This window comes from Microtus oregoni, unplaced genomic scaffold (genome assembly GCF_018167655.1).
Source record: "Microtus oregoni isolate MIOR12 unplaced genomic scaffold, Mior012 000001F_ref0000356, whole genome shotgun sequence".
NCBI lineage: Eukaryota > Metazoa > Chordata > Mammalia > Rodentia > Cricetidae > Microtus > Microtus oregoni.
The window spans coordinates 63,683,208-63,696,047 of record NW_024543060.1 but is presented as its reverse complement, the minus strand read 5'-3'; the positions used below and the strand labels follow the sequence as shown (position 1 = coordinate 63,696,047).

The 12,840-nt window shown below is 42.1% G+C and overlaps 1 protein-coding gene across 16 annotated transcripts in view; it reads right to left on the bottom strand.

Annotated features, from left to right (window-relative positions):
• R3hdm2 (R3H domain containing 2) overlaps positions 1-12,840 on the bottom strand; it is a 133,156-nt gene that overhangs the window by 66,797 nt on the left and 53,519 nt on the right. Inside the window, exon 1 of one of the 16 annotated variants that reach the window (XM_041664071.1) lies at positions 3,073-3,090. The exons of the other annotated variants lie outside the window; for them this stretch is intronic. The gene's annotated coding sequence lies outside the window, so the exon portion shown is untranslated. Of the gene's footprint in view, positions 1-3,072; positions 3,091-12,840 lie in introns of those variants that run through there. 16 annotated transcript variants of the gene reach the window in all.

The following is a 12,840-nucleotide window of genomic DNA, read 5'->3' as shown; positions in this document are numbered from 1 at the left end:
CAGTTGTAAGCTACTATGTGGGTGATAGGAACTGAGCCAGGGTCCTCTAGAAGAGTTGAGCCTGTTCTCAAGCTCCAGGGGTTTCTTTATTCTCCTGGTCTGTATGTGCTGTGTAGATACCACAGCTGGATCACTGCACTCCAGGGAAGGCTTGAGTCCTCCTTGTATCATTTATTTCTGAAGTGCTGGGATTACAGGGACCACCACACCCAGATTCCCCTCTCCCAACTGTTTGCTGCTGTTGTTTGTAAAGATATTTGTGTTTCCTTGAGATTCTACGAGTTGTTATCCTTTTTTATTTTTTTGAGACAAGGTCTCATTTAGCTCAGCATAGTCTCAAACGTGAAGTAGAAGACCCTGAGCTTTTGATTCTCCTGACCCCACCTAAGAGCTGGTTTTCAGGTGTGTGAAAATTTGGTTTTACGTGGTGGTGCTAAGTGTAGAACCCAGGGCTTTGTGCATGCTAGGCAAGCACCCACTGACCGAGCTACATCCTTAGACCCTCTTCTTTTTCTTTCCTTTTTTCTTGGGGGGGGGGCAGGAACTTGCTGTGTGGCTCAGTCTGTTCTAGGCTAATGGCGGACTCAAGCATGTTGAACAAATGATCTGACATAAGCTACAACTCCAACCCTTTTAAACATTATTTGGGAATAGGCTCTCACTAAGTTTAGATCAAGCAGACCTCAAACTTATGATCTTGCCTCAACATTTCCGCTGGGAAGCAATGAGCATTAATTACTGTGTGTTATTCACAATTTATAATCAGGGTATATTTTTAAATGAGTGAATAAATGAATTAAAGAAATTGAATTACATATTTTAAGACTGTAAATGGAAAAGGTAGAATTTAACTCAGGATGGTTGTACATGTGAGTGCTAAGCTAGCCTGGGCTACTGAAACACTAGCTCATAGAATTAACAAAAAAAAAAATTGGCTGCAAACTAACTTTTGCACAATGTTTTCTCAAAATGACCTGCTGCTTTCCCAAACTAAGAGAGGGATTTTTTTTTTTAAAACTCTCTCTCTCAAGGAAGGGATTAATGACAATCCCATTCAAAATTTGCTTCTAAAAACTGTGTGAACTAAATGACTTTTGTTTCATGTGTTTATTTTATACATGTGGGTATTTTACTTGTATATATGTCTATGTACCATGTTTGTGCCTGGTGCTTACAGAGACCAGAAGAGGCTGTGGATCCCTTGGAACTGTAGTTATGAAGGTTCTAAGATGCCATGTGGGTGCTGGGTATCAAACCTGGGTCCTCTGAAGGAGCAACAAGTGCTCTTAACCACTGAACCATCTTTCCAGGCTCTGATGGTATACACCTTTAATCCCATCTTGGGAGCTTGTGCAGAAGGATGAGACATTCAAAACTATCCTAAATTATGTAGGTATTTGAGGCCAATCTGATATCTATGAGACCCTGTCTTAAAATCAAGGTGAGGTTCAATCCCTAGGATCCACACGGTAGAGGGAGAAAACTGACCCCAAAGCTGTCGTCTGACCTCCACGTGTCTGCCATGGCACACACCAACCCTCCCACATCATAAATAAAATTAAATTAAAAAATTAGAGTAACTAGTGGGACAATGGTGGTCCATGCCTTTAATCCTAGCACTGGGAGAGAGAGGCAGGCAAATCTCTGTGAGTTCTAGGACAGACTGCTCTACAGAACTAGTTCTAGGACACCCTACACAGATAAAACCCTGGCTGGGGAGGGTGGGTGGAAGTAGCTCTGACTGTGGTGGTTTGAATGAGAATGGGAAGGATTAAGAGGAGGTTTGTCACTAGGAATTGGGTATTAAGGCGCACACCACTCCCAGCTAGCTCTGCTGTCTCACCGTGTAAGCTCTCAACTACTGCTACATACATGCCTGCCTGCTGACGTGCTCTCCGCCACGATGGTCATGGGCTCAAACCCTCTGAAACCATGAGCCTTCTTTTATAAGCTTCCTTGTTTGTAGCTTCCTCACAGCAACAGGAAAGTAACTAATGACCAAGGTAGGGAAGTGAGGATGGAAAACATGAACGCTAACTCCAACTAATCCTTTCTGTAAGGTCAGATATCAAGACAACTGGAGCTTCTCAGTGGAAGCCCAGTGATTACGGAAGGAGTGCACTTTAAATATGATAAATATAATATAGAATAATAAAAGATATTTAAATATTTCAAATATGAGGTAGAGGCTTCATCTCCCAATCAAATCATATTGAAAATAAAGTTCTTGAAATGTCTCACATCACTGCTCTACATTCAGTCAATACTAATGCAATAAATCACAAATAAAGGAATTCGGCAAGGTTAAATCATCTATGGTCTACCTGTTCATTGGCCCCTAGGTCGGCCAATCTGATCCAGGACTCCATGGCAACAGTCTCTATCACTAGGAACTATAAAATGAGCTCACCCTCTCATCTTAAATAAAAACTGTTTCCACAGACAGTTTCTGCTACAAATGCTGAGAGAATGGTCTCTGCCAACATGTAAGAAATACTGCCGTTCAAGCACCCTAAAATTTCAGTTTGGGGTGGAGTAGTGAACAGCAGTGTCAATGAATCTATGGAACTAACACTTAAGATTTTTTTTCCCCTGTTCAATTTCAGAAGAAAAACTTCTAAGATTCCGAACACGGACGTAAGGGTAATCTAAGTGAACAGTTGGTTTTCATCCTGAGATGAGAGCTCAGCTTCAGTCACTCACAATACCAAAGCTAAAGGCTTTAACTCAATCTTTTTTAAAGTTTCTTTCTTTTTTTCCTTTCTTTTGAAATGCTGTAACAGGCATGGAAACTGACGTATCTTAAGCCTTTGTAGTTCACATGTTCAGACACAATTCCTATAGACCCTAGCATTCTGTCACATCTGCCATCTTCTCTGCAGATCTCTTCTACCCAACAAAAACCAAAAGCTGCTGCTCCCAAGGCAAAAATAATATATTTGCTCTTCACATTCCATATGACCTCATTCCTCCTCTTTTGCCTGCAAACATCCCTGAAGAAGAAAAAGGAAAGAAAACTGAACCAACCAAAAAAAAAAAAAAAAAAAAAAAAACAAAAACAAAAAAACCTACCTCACTAGCACACAGTTGTCCTCTACAAACGGCCTGCATGTTATCTAAGGTCTCCTGTTCTTCTGCTGCAGTTTACCAAAACTGACGAAATATCTCAGAGTGCAACAGCAACTGTGGCCTCTACCCTTTGCCTTGTGTGAGTCAGGCAGTGGTGGCGCACACCTTTAATTCCAGCACAGGAGACAGAGGAGTCAGATCTCTGTGAGTTCAAGGACAGCCTGGCTTACAGAGTGAGTTCCAGGACAGCTAAGGCTACAAAGTGAGACTCTGTCTAAAAAAAAAAAAACATAAATAAATGGAATTAGTTGGAAATTATGAATTTTAATTGTGTTCACATTGCTCTTTGTGTTCTCTAACTGTACTAAAATATATAAAACATTAATTTTTCTATTTTAACAATTTTATGTATACACTCATTTGTATATGTGGACAAGGTGGACATGTATACATGTGCATGTTGAGGCCAGAAGCTAAGATGTATTCCTAATTGCTCTCCATCTTTTTTGTGTTTTTGTCTCAGAGCCAATCTAACTGGGAGCTTACCAATTCAACTCAGTTCAGTCAATGAGCCTTAGACACCCTCCTGCATCTGCCTCTCTGGCACTGGGATGACAGGAGTCCATGCTGTGTGTACCATTTTGCTAGCTTTTATGAGAGTGCCTGAGCCCCAACTTTGGTTCATGTCCTACATGAGAACCACTTTACCAGCAATACTATCTCCTCCAGCCCTATTTTAACAATTTTTTTTATTTTTTATTATTATTATTATTTTTTTTTTTTGGCTTTTCGAGACAGGGTTTCTCTGTAGCTTTGGTGCCTGTCCCGAAACTAGCTCTTGTAGACCAGGCTGGCCTCCAGAGATCCACCTGCCTCTGCCTCTGCCTCCCGAGTGCTGGGATTAAAGGTATACGCCACCACCGCCCGGCTTTTAACAATTTTTTAAAAAGATCTATTTTAGCCAGGTAGTGGAGAGCCAGAGGCAGGCAGCTTTCTAAGTCTGAGGCCAGTCTGGTCTACAGAATGAGTTCCAGGACAGTCAGGGCTACATAATGAAACCCTGTCCAGGAAAAACAAACAAACAACAACAAAAGATTTATTTTAGCTTTAATTATGTATGTAGTGGGGTGTATATGTGCTCAGGGGCCAGGAGAGAGCATCTGATACCCTGGAGTTAGAGTTGCAGTGGCTTCCAGACATGGTGCTGTGTCAGAGCAGCAAGTTCTTTCCAGTCCCTGTCTTACAATGTTTTAGCATATACTCCAATAATATTAAGTACACCAAAGTTGTTACACTAAGATACTGTTGTTGCAGGATATCTGATCCTACTGTGACACTCTGAGACTGTTAATAAAGTTAACTTTGAATCAGGGTTGGAGTCAACAACTAGCTGACTGGAATTAGCCTTAGAGACAGGCGTTGGCACTTTTAGCTTCTTTTACCTGCTCTCTCTCTCTCTCTCTCTCTCTCTCTCTCTCTGGATCCCTCTTTATTGTTTTCTTTTCAAAAGATCTGGAAGGGGCTGGAGAGATGGCTCAGAGGTTAAGAGCATTGCCTGTTCTTCCAAAGGTCCTGAGTTCAATTCCCAGCAACCACATGGTGGCTCACAACCATCTGTAATGAGGTCTGGTCCCTCTTCTGGCCTGCAGGTATACATACACACAGACAGAATATTGTATACATAATAAATAAATAAATAAATAAATAAATAAATAAATAAATAGATGGCTCAGGGGGCAGTGGCAGCTACTACCAAGTCTGACAACCTGAGTTTGATCCCTTGACCCACATGGAGGAATGAGAGAACTGACGTCAACAAGTTGTCCTCTGACCACCACATGTGCACCATAGCAGGTGGGTAAGCAAACACACACACAAACACACAACACACACAAACGCACACAAACAAACAAACACATACACACACACACACACTCACACACACGATAAATACAACTGATGTAAAAAAAAAAAGATGTAAAGAACTTAAGCTATTAAGTATCCAAGTTTGGTGTATTTATTGGGTTTGAAAGGACAAGAAGCTGAATGAAAAGGTATTTTCTGGCTGGGCGCACACCTTTAATCCCAGCACTCGGGAGGCAGAGGCAGGCGGACCTCTGTGAGTTTGAGGCCAGCCTGGTTTACAAGAACTAGTTCCAGGACAGGCCCCAAAGCTACAGAGAAACCCTGTTTCAAAAAAAGAAAAAAGAAAAGAAAAAAAGGATATTTTCTGAATGATGTTATCTCGCAATATAAGCCCAAAACTGTGGTCACAGGAAGTTATTTTCCTAAAATAATAAAAATGGTGAAGTAGTGGGTTAGAGCTGTAGCTGAGTTGATGCACTGCTGGCCTAGCACACAGGAAGCCTTGTCCTCTATCTACCTCAGTATTTCACAGTCTGGACAAGGTAGGACACCTGTAATCTTAACACTTGGGAGTTGTGGCAGTAGGATCAGAATTTCAAAGTAAGTTGAAGACCAGCCTTCAGTACCTGAAAGACTGTTTATAAAAAAAGATGTAGCTGTTATGAATTGATTATTTCCAGTGCTCTCAATATTACGTCCCAGCACTCGGGAGGCAGAGGCAGGCGGATCTCTGTGAGTTCGAGACCAGCCTGGTCTACAGAGCTAGTTCCAGGACAGGCTCCAAAGCCACAGAGAAACCCTGTCTCGAAAAACCAATAAATAAATAAATTTTTGATTTTTTTTGTTTGTTTTTCGAGACAGAATTTCTCTGTAGCTTTTGGAGCCTGTCCTGGAACTAGCTCTTATAGATCAGGCTGGCCTCGAACTCACAGGGATTCACCTGCTTCAGCTCCCAGTGCTGGGATTAAAGGCGTGCGCCACCACCGCCCAACCGGTTCTTTTAATTTTTTTTTTTTTTTTGGTTTTTTCGAGACAGGGTTTCTCTGTAGCTTTGGAGCCTGTCCTGGAACTAGCTCTTGTAGACCAGGCTGGTCTCGAACTCACAGAGATCCGCCTGCGTTCTTTTAATTTTTAAAAGACAAGATCTTACATATTCAAGGCTAGTTATGGTCTCACTATGCAGACAAGACTGCTCTTGAACTAGCAATCTTCCTGTCTCAACCTCTTCAGTACTAAGATTACAAGTGTAAATACCACAACAGGTTTTTAATTATTTTTAACTAAAGAAATATTCTAGAAGACAGGCAGTGGTGGTGCATACTCCCACCACCCAGTACTCAGGAGGCACAAGCAGGTGGATCTCTGTGAGTTTGAGGCCAGCCTGGTCTACAAAGAGAGTTTCAAGACAGTCAGGACTACACAGAGAAACCCTGTCTCAAAAAAACAAGCAAACAAAAAATACATATACATACATATATTCTATTATATACATGAATCATAATTTATCTAGCCATTTCCTCATTATTGTGAATTCAAAGACAGCTATCAATTTTACATTAAAATACTCTAATGAACACATTTGAAGCTATATCTTTATTTAAAAAAAATTCATTGACTTCCTCAGGATATATGTATTCTGGAATTTTAGAGATAAAATGTCTTGCCAGGCGGTGGTGGTGCACACCTTTAATCCCAGCATTTGGGAGACAGAGGCAGATAGATCTCTGTGAGTTTGAGGCCAGCCTGGTCTACAAGAGCTAATTCCAGGACAGGCTCCAAAAACTACAGAGAAACTTTGCCTCGAAAAACCAAAAAAAAAAAAAAAAGAGAGAGATAGAAATAAAATGTTTTTCCTTACTTCACCCATTTAAGGAAAAAAAAGCTTAAAAAAAAAAAACCAGTTAGTGTTTTCAACTGTCCCATGCCATGTCCCCTTTTCAGGCCTCATGGTGGGATCTTCAACTTTCAGAATACTACACATGGGCAGTACTGTTCTCACTTTTGCCAAATCAATCATTCTCTCGTATATTACTTATTTATTTTGTATGTGTATGCAACTGGACACATGCATGGCATGTGTGGAAGGCAGAGGGCCACCAGTAGGAGTCGGTTCTCTTCTTCCACACTCAGGCTGCCAGGCCTGGTGACAGCTGCCTTTACCACTGAGTCATCTCACTTGTCCACTCTTCTCTTTGGGGGGCGGGGTCAAGACAGGGTTTCTCTGTAACCTTGGCTGTCCCAGAACTTGTTCTGCAATATAGTAGTTTAGTAAGCAATTTAAAAGATACAAAAGAATAGCAAAGTTACAGCACAGGGCTGGTGAGATGACTCAGACATTAAAGGCTAGGCTCCCAATCCAAAACATGTTATAAAATAAAACCAGAAGCCAGGCGATGGTGGCGCACGCCTTTAATCCCAGCACTCGGGAGGCAGAGGCAGGTGGATCTCTGTGAGTTCGAGACCAGCCTGGTCTACAGAGCTAGTTCCAGGACAGGCTCCAAAGCCACAGAGAAACCCTGTCTCGAAAAAGCAAAAAAAAAAAAATAAATAAATAAATAAATAAATAAAATAAAACCAGAAGTGGCCAGGCAGTGGTGGTGCACGCCTTTAATCCCAGCACTCTGGAGGCAGAGGCAGATGGATCTCTGGGACTTTGAAGCCAGCCTGGTCTACAAGAGCTAGTGCCAGAACAGGCTCCTAAGCTACTCTGTCTCAAAAAATAAAAATAAAAAACTAAAAATAAAATAAAGAAAAAAACTAGAAGGTAAAAGGAACAGGATGGATAGTTTAGTATTTTTATTTTATTTTGTTCTCAAGACAGGGTTTCTCAGTAGCTATGGAGCTTGGTAGGTTTGATTCAATGTTTGGTCTATTTAAAATCTTTGGAGGTCAAGGTACCTCAATGGTACAGCATACACTTAGTGTATACAAGACTTCCAGCTCACTATCAGGCACAACTAACCTTTCCCAAATCAGTTCATTTTAAAATGTGGTAGTAATTTTAAGGAATCCTCATCGTGATCGCTCATACAAACTATACATTCTTACATGAAGAAAGACAGTCCAATGAGCACAGCACCTCTCCAGAGAAACATAAGGAATGGCTCTCCCGAGGTAGGTGCCCAAGGCAAATGTCCCAGTGATGGAGATGGGAGCAGGCAGATAATAAGAAGTCACTGGAAAAGAAAAGCCACTCCAAGCTGGTGGTTCTGTGTAGGTGGAGGCTCTCGGCTGACCTCAGAACAAATACCACAGTCAGAGATGCTGGCCCAACTGCTGGCTCTTCCTAAATTTGGCTCAGAAGCCCTCCTGCATGTAAATATTAGATTGGGCCTTGAGAGCAAAGAGTCTGTATAATAAATAAAGTTCATTCTCTATAAATTTACATCAGAAGCTGTGAATTTTGTTTTGTTTTGCTTTTGTCTAATTTTTTTTGAGACAGAGTCTCACTATATAGAACTGGTTGGCCTGGGGCTCACCATTAATTAATAAATAAATAATAAATCTAGTAATAATTAATAATTTATTTATTATTTGACACAGGGTTTCTCTGTAGCTTTGGAGCTCTCCTGGAACTCTGTCCTGGCTGGCCTCGAACTAAGCGATCTGCCTGCGTTAAAGGCATTCACCACCGCTGCCAGGCTTGGGGCTCACTGTTATAGACCAGACTGGACTCAAATTTACGTAGATCTGCTTGCTTCAGCCTAAGTGCTGGGGTTTAAGTGTGTGCCAGCACACTGGGCACAGCTGCGGATTTCCAAAGGCTCTGACACGTCACTGCAAGACCAGCAGTGTGAACTCTGACAACAGCTGCCCGGCAGCTCTCCTCACTTCCTGGTTCTTTCTCCTACTACAAACTGAGCAGCGTTTTCTTGGCTACCTCTTCCTGAGCGTGCCTTCTCCTACTCAACCACGCTCCTCCACACCCACTCACTTCAAACACAAGGCTCTTCCACAACTGCTAGTTTACCTACAGGCTTAAGCCAATAAGGCTCAAGTACTAGGGATAAAAAGGGCCCAGGCAGGAGGTCAGACTAGCAACTCACTGAAGACAAGGAACTGCTTCTCTACCTCAATAAAGTTTTGCTGGCTCTTCTATTGTCCTGGCTTGTCATTCTTCACTATCATAAGACAAGAACCTGGAGCTACTCAAAATAACTTGGGTGACTACTGAGTTTTCATGACCCTAATTCTCTAGAATTAAGCCCACCTGAGCCAATACATAGGCTCCACTGCACCCAAAGACTCCACAACACCAAGATTTGAAAGTAAATTAGAACAATGATAGGAAGCAAAAAAACAGCTGGACATGGTAGCATGCCTATAATCCCAACATTCTGGAGGCTAAAGCAGGAGGATGCCATGAGTCTGAGATCAGCATGGGCTACATATGGAGATTTTGTATGAAAACAAAACATCAAACAAGAACAAAAAGAAAGCAAAAACAAAACAGGCATGGTGGTCCACACCTCATCTCAGCCCTTAGAAGGCTGAGATAAGAGGATCTGGGAATATGAGGTTGGGATGGGCTACATAGTAAATCTGAGGCCCATGTGGTAAGGTTCTCTACAAAAACCAGAACAACAAACCCAAACCAACAAAGAGATGAATGATGATCAAGAAAAAAAAAAAAGTTACTAATCTTTTCAGAGTGCATGTTCACAATTTGGCCTTTGAGATCAAATTAGAAAGCGCAGACCTTTACTCTCAAGTGCTTAGGAGATCGAGGCCAGCCAGGTCTACATAGTAAGTTCCAAGATAGCCAGAGCGACACAGAAAAAATCTTTTTTGAAAAACAAACCAACAAAACAAAAAAACAAGAAAAAGAAAAGCTATTTGGTTTGCCTCTGTAGAGCTGGAAGCAGAGTGTGTGCCTCAGAACCCGGCATGGTCCTGAAGAGGGCCAGCTGTGTCAGAGCATCTCCCATGAAATGCTCACTCCATGCTTACATTCCTTTTAGAAACTCACTATTTCATATGGCTTAGAAATCTGTTCTAGTTTCTTCAGACCTTCCACGTGAGGGGCTGGTGTGTAGCTCAGTGGTACAGCTCACAGCATACATAAGGCATTAGGTTTGATCCTCATACCACCCCAAAAGGGAGAAAGGCTGGCGAGATGACTCAGCAGATGAAAAAGTGTTTGCCATGCCAGCCTGATAACCTAAATTCAATCACCAGAAATGACAAAAAGACACATGTGGTGGCTTCCATCTGTAATCCTGGCACTCTAGGATAAATGGGGGGCAGAGATAGGAGAACCGAGAAGCTTGTGGGCCAGCTGGCCCAAAATACAGCTCAGCAGAATTAAGAGAGACACACAAGGGGGGAGCAGGGAATCAACACCTCAAAAGTAGTCCTGACTTCCATGTGTGCTTCAAGGCACACAAACATGGATGTAGACATACACAGAGCACACACAAATGGATGTAGACACACATACACAGCAGCATACATGGATGTAGACACACAGCATGTATACATGAATGTTGACGCACACACATAAGTAAATTTCTAAGTAATGTGAAAACACAAATGGCATGATCTATTTGATTTCTAAATATTAGTTGTAATGGCTAATGCTAATTCAGTCTTGAAAGTGTCTAGGAATTGGGGGATAGGGATGGCTCAGTCAGTAAAGCATGAGGACCTAGTTTGGATCCCGAGTGCCCCTGTGAAGAGTGGTGCCTATAACACCAGCACTGGGAAAGAGACGGAAGGAGACAGGAGAGTTCCAGGGGCTCACTGGCCAACCAGTCTAGCCAGGGTCAGCATTCCAGGGTCAGCGAGAGACTGTCCTAGTAGGCTTCAGTTTTTGCTTGACAATCGCCCAGAGTTGAGGGAGCTTCACCTGGGGGTTTTCCCAGATCAGATTGGCCAGTAAAAAGTTGACTTTTGTCTTGAATGTAGACTGATGTGAGAGGGCCCAGGCAAGGAAGAGGAGCACCATCCCTATGCAGGTGGTCCTGGGCTATATACAAAATCTAGCTAACCATGAGCCCAAAAGCAAGCTTGTGAGTGAGCCAGTAATCAGTATTTCCCCGTAAGTCTGTTTCAAACTCCCGCCTTGTGTCGTGTCGTGTCGTGTCGTCCACCTCCCCTCGCTTGGCTTTTCCTAATGGATGGTAAGCTGGAATATGAAATAACCCTTTCCTCCCCAGGCTGCTTCCAGGTCAGAGTGATTCATCACAGCAACAGAGAAGCAAAATGGAATGGAGATCCTGTCTCAAAACTGAGGTAGACAGCAATAGCGGAGGGCATACCAATCTGCACCTTTCCCTCCAAGGCATGTACATGGGTCTGCACACTGGTACACAGGCAATACACACACACACAAAGAGGAAAACAGTAAGTAAATAAATGAGAGGGCTGGCAAGATGGCTCATCAGAAAAAGGCAGCTAAGACCCACATAGTGGAAGAGAGGAGAAAGCTGACTTCTACAACTTGTCCCAACCTCACATATACCATGGTACATGTGTACATATGCACACACACACAAGTACACAAAATAAGTATTTTTAAAAATTAAGATTTATGAACCAGGTGGTGGTGGCACATGCCTTTAACCCCAGTACTCAAGAGGCAGAGGCAGAGGCAGAGGCAGAGAGATCTCTGTGAGTTTGAGGACAGCCTGGTTGTTACACAGAGAAACCCTGTTTTGAAAAACCAAGATTTATAAAAAAGCTCGGTGGTTAAGAACATTGACTGGTTGCTCTTCCAGAGGACCAGGGTTCCATTTCAGCACCCACATGACAGCTCACAACTGCCTATAAATCCAACTCTAGGAGATCAAACACCCTCACCTGACCTCATTAAGCACCACATGTGCATGAGGTACATGAACGTACATGTAGGCAAAACACTCAAGTACACAATAAAAATGATCTTTTAAAAAGATTAGGGTTTGGAGGGGGAAAGGGAAAGGAAGACTATGTAATTATAATCCCCAAATATTTTTTAAAAGATTCATTTTATGTGTATGAGTGTTTTGCCTGAACATATTTGCCTAGCACCCGTGGAGGTCAAAAGACATTGTTTGATCCCCTGTCGCTGGAGTTACAAGCAGTTTTGAGTTGCCATGTAGGTGCAGAACTTGAATCCTCTACAATAGCAGCCAGCACTCTTAATCATTGTGCAATCTCTCCAGCCCCATAAAATTTAAAATGTAATAAAAATTGGGGGGGGTGGCATTTGGAGACAGGGTTTCTCTGTATAGCCCTGGCTGACCTGGAACTCACTGTAAACCAGACTGGCCATGAACTCAGAGAGACCCACCTGCCTCTACCTCCTGAGTGCTGGGATTAAAGGTGTGCACCCCCATGACCAGAAGAATGCCTTTCTTAAAGAGAGGCTAATAACTTGACTATTAACAAAAGTGGGAGATAAAAAAAGGAGAGGTTAAAAAAATGAAGTGTATTAACTTTAGGTTCAGAAATGTTCTCCAATCAATATATACGGTGGTATATTGCCTGAAATCCCAGGGCCTGAGAGGTGAAGGCAGGAGGTGCAGGACTCAAGGTCATTCTTAGCTCTACGGCAAGTCTGAGGTCAATCCTAGCTATGTTAGAGCCTGTCTTAAATAATAAAATAAAATCATATGAAAACAGTCAATGTTGCAAGAATGTCCTTCCAACATGTATCTTATTTTCAATTATTAAGTTATGCTAAAACACCCTTTACAAAAGCTGCCCTTGATCTTTCTTTAATTCCCCAAAAAGGACTCAGGTGAAAGAAAATGAAAGATAAGAAAACTGTGTTCTTACTTTTCTAACACCTTTAACAGCTTTTCTCCTTGACCTTTTCTGACAGTTAGAAAACAAAGACTTGATTAAAAAGGAAGGCACTTTCAGCTGAAATAAAATAATCTTTTGATTTTTTTTTTTTGGCCTGGAAATGACTGAAACACT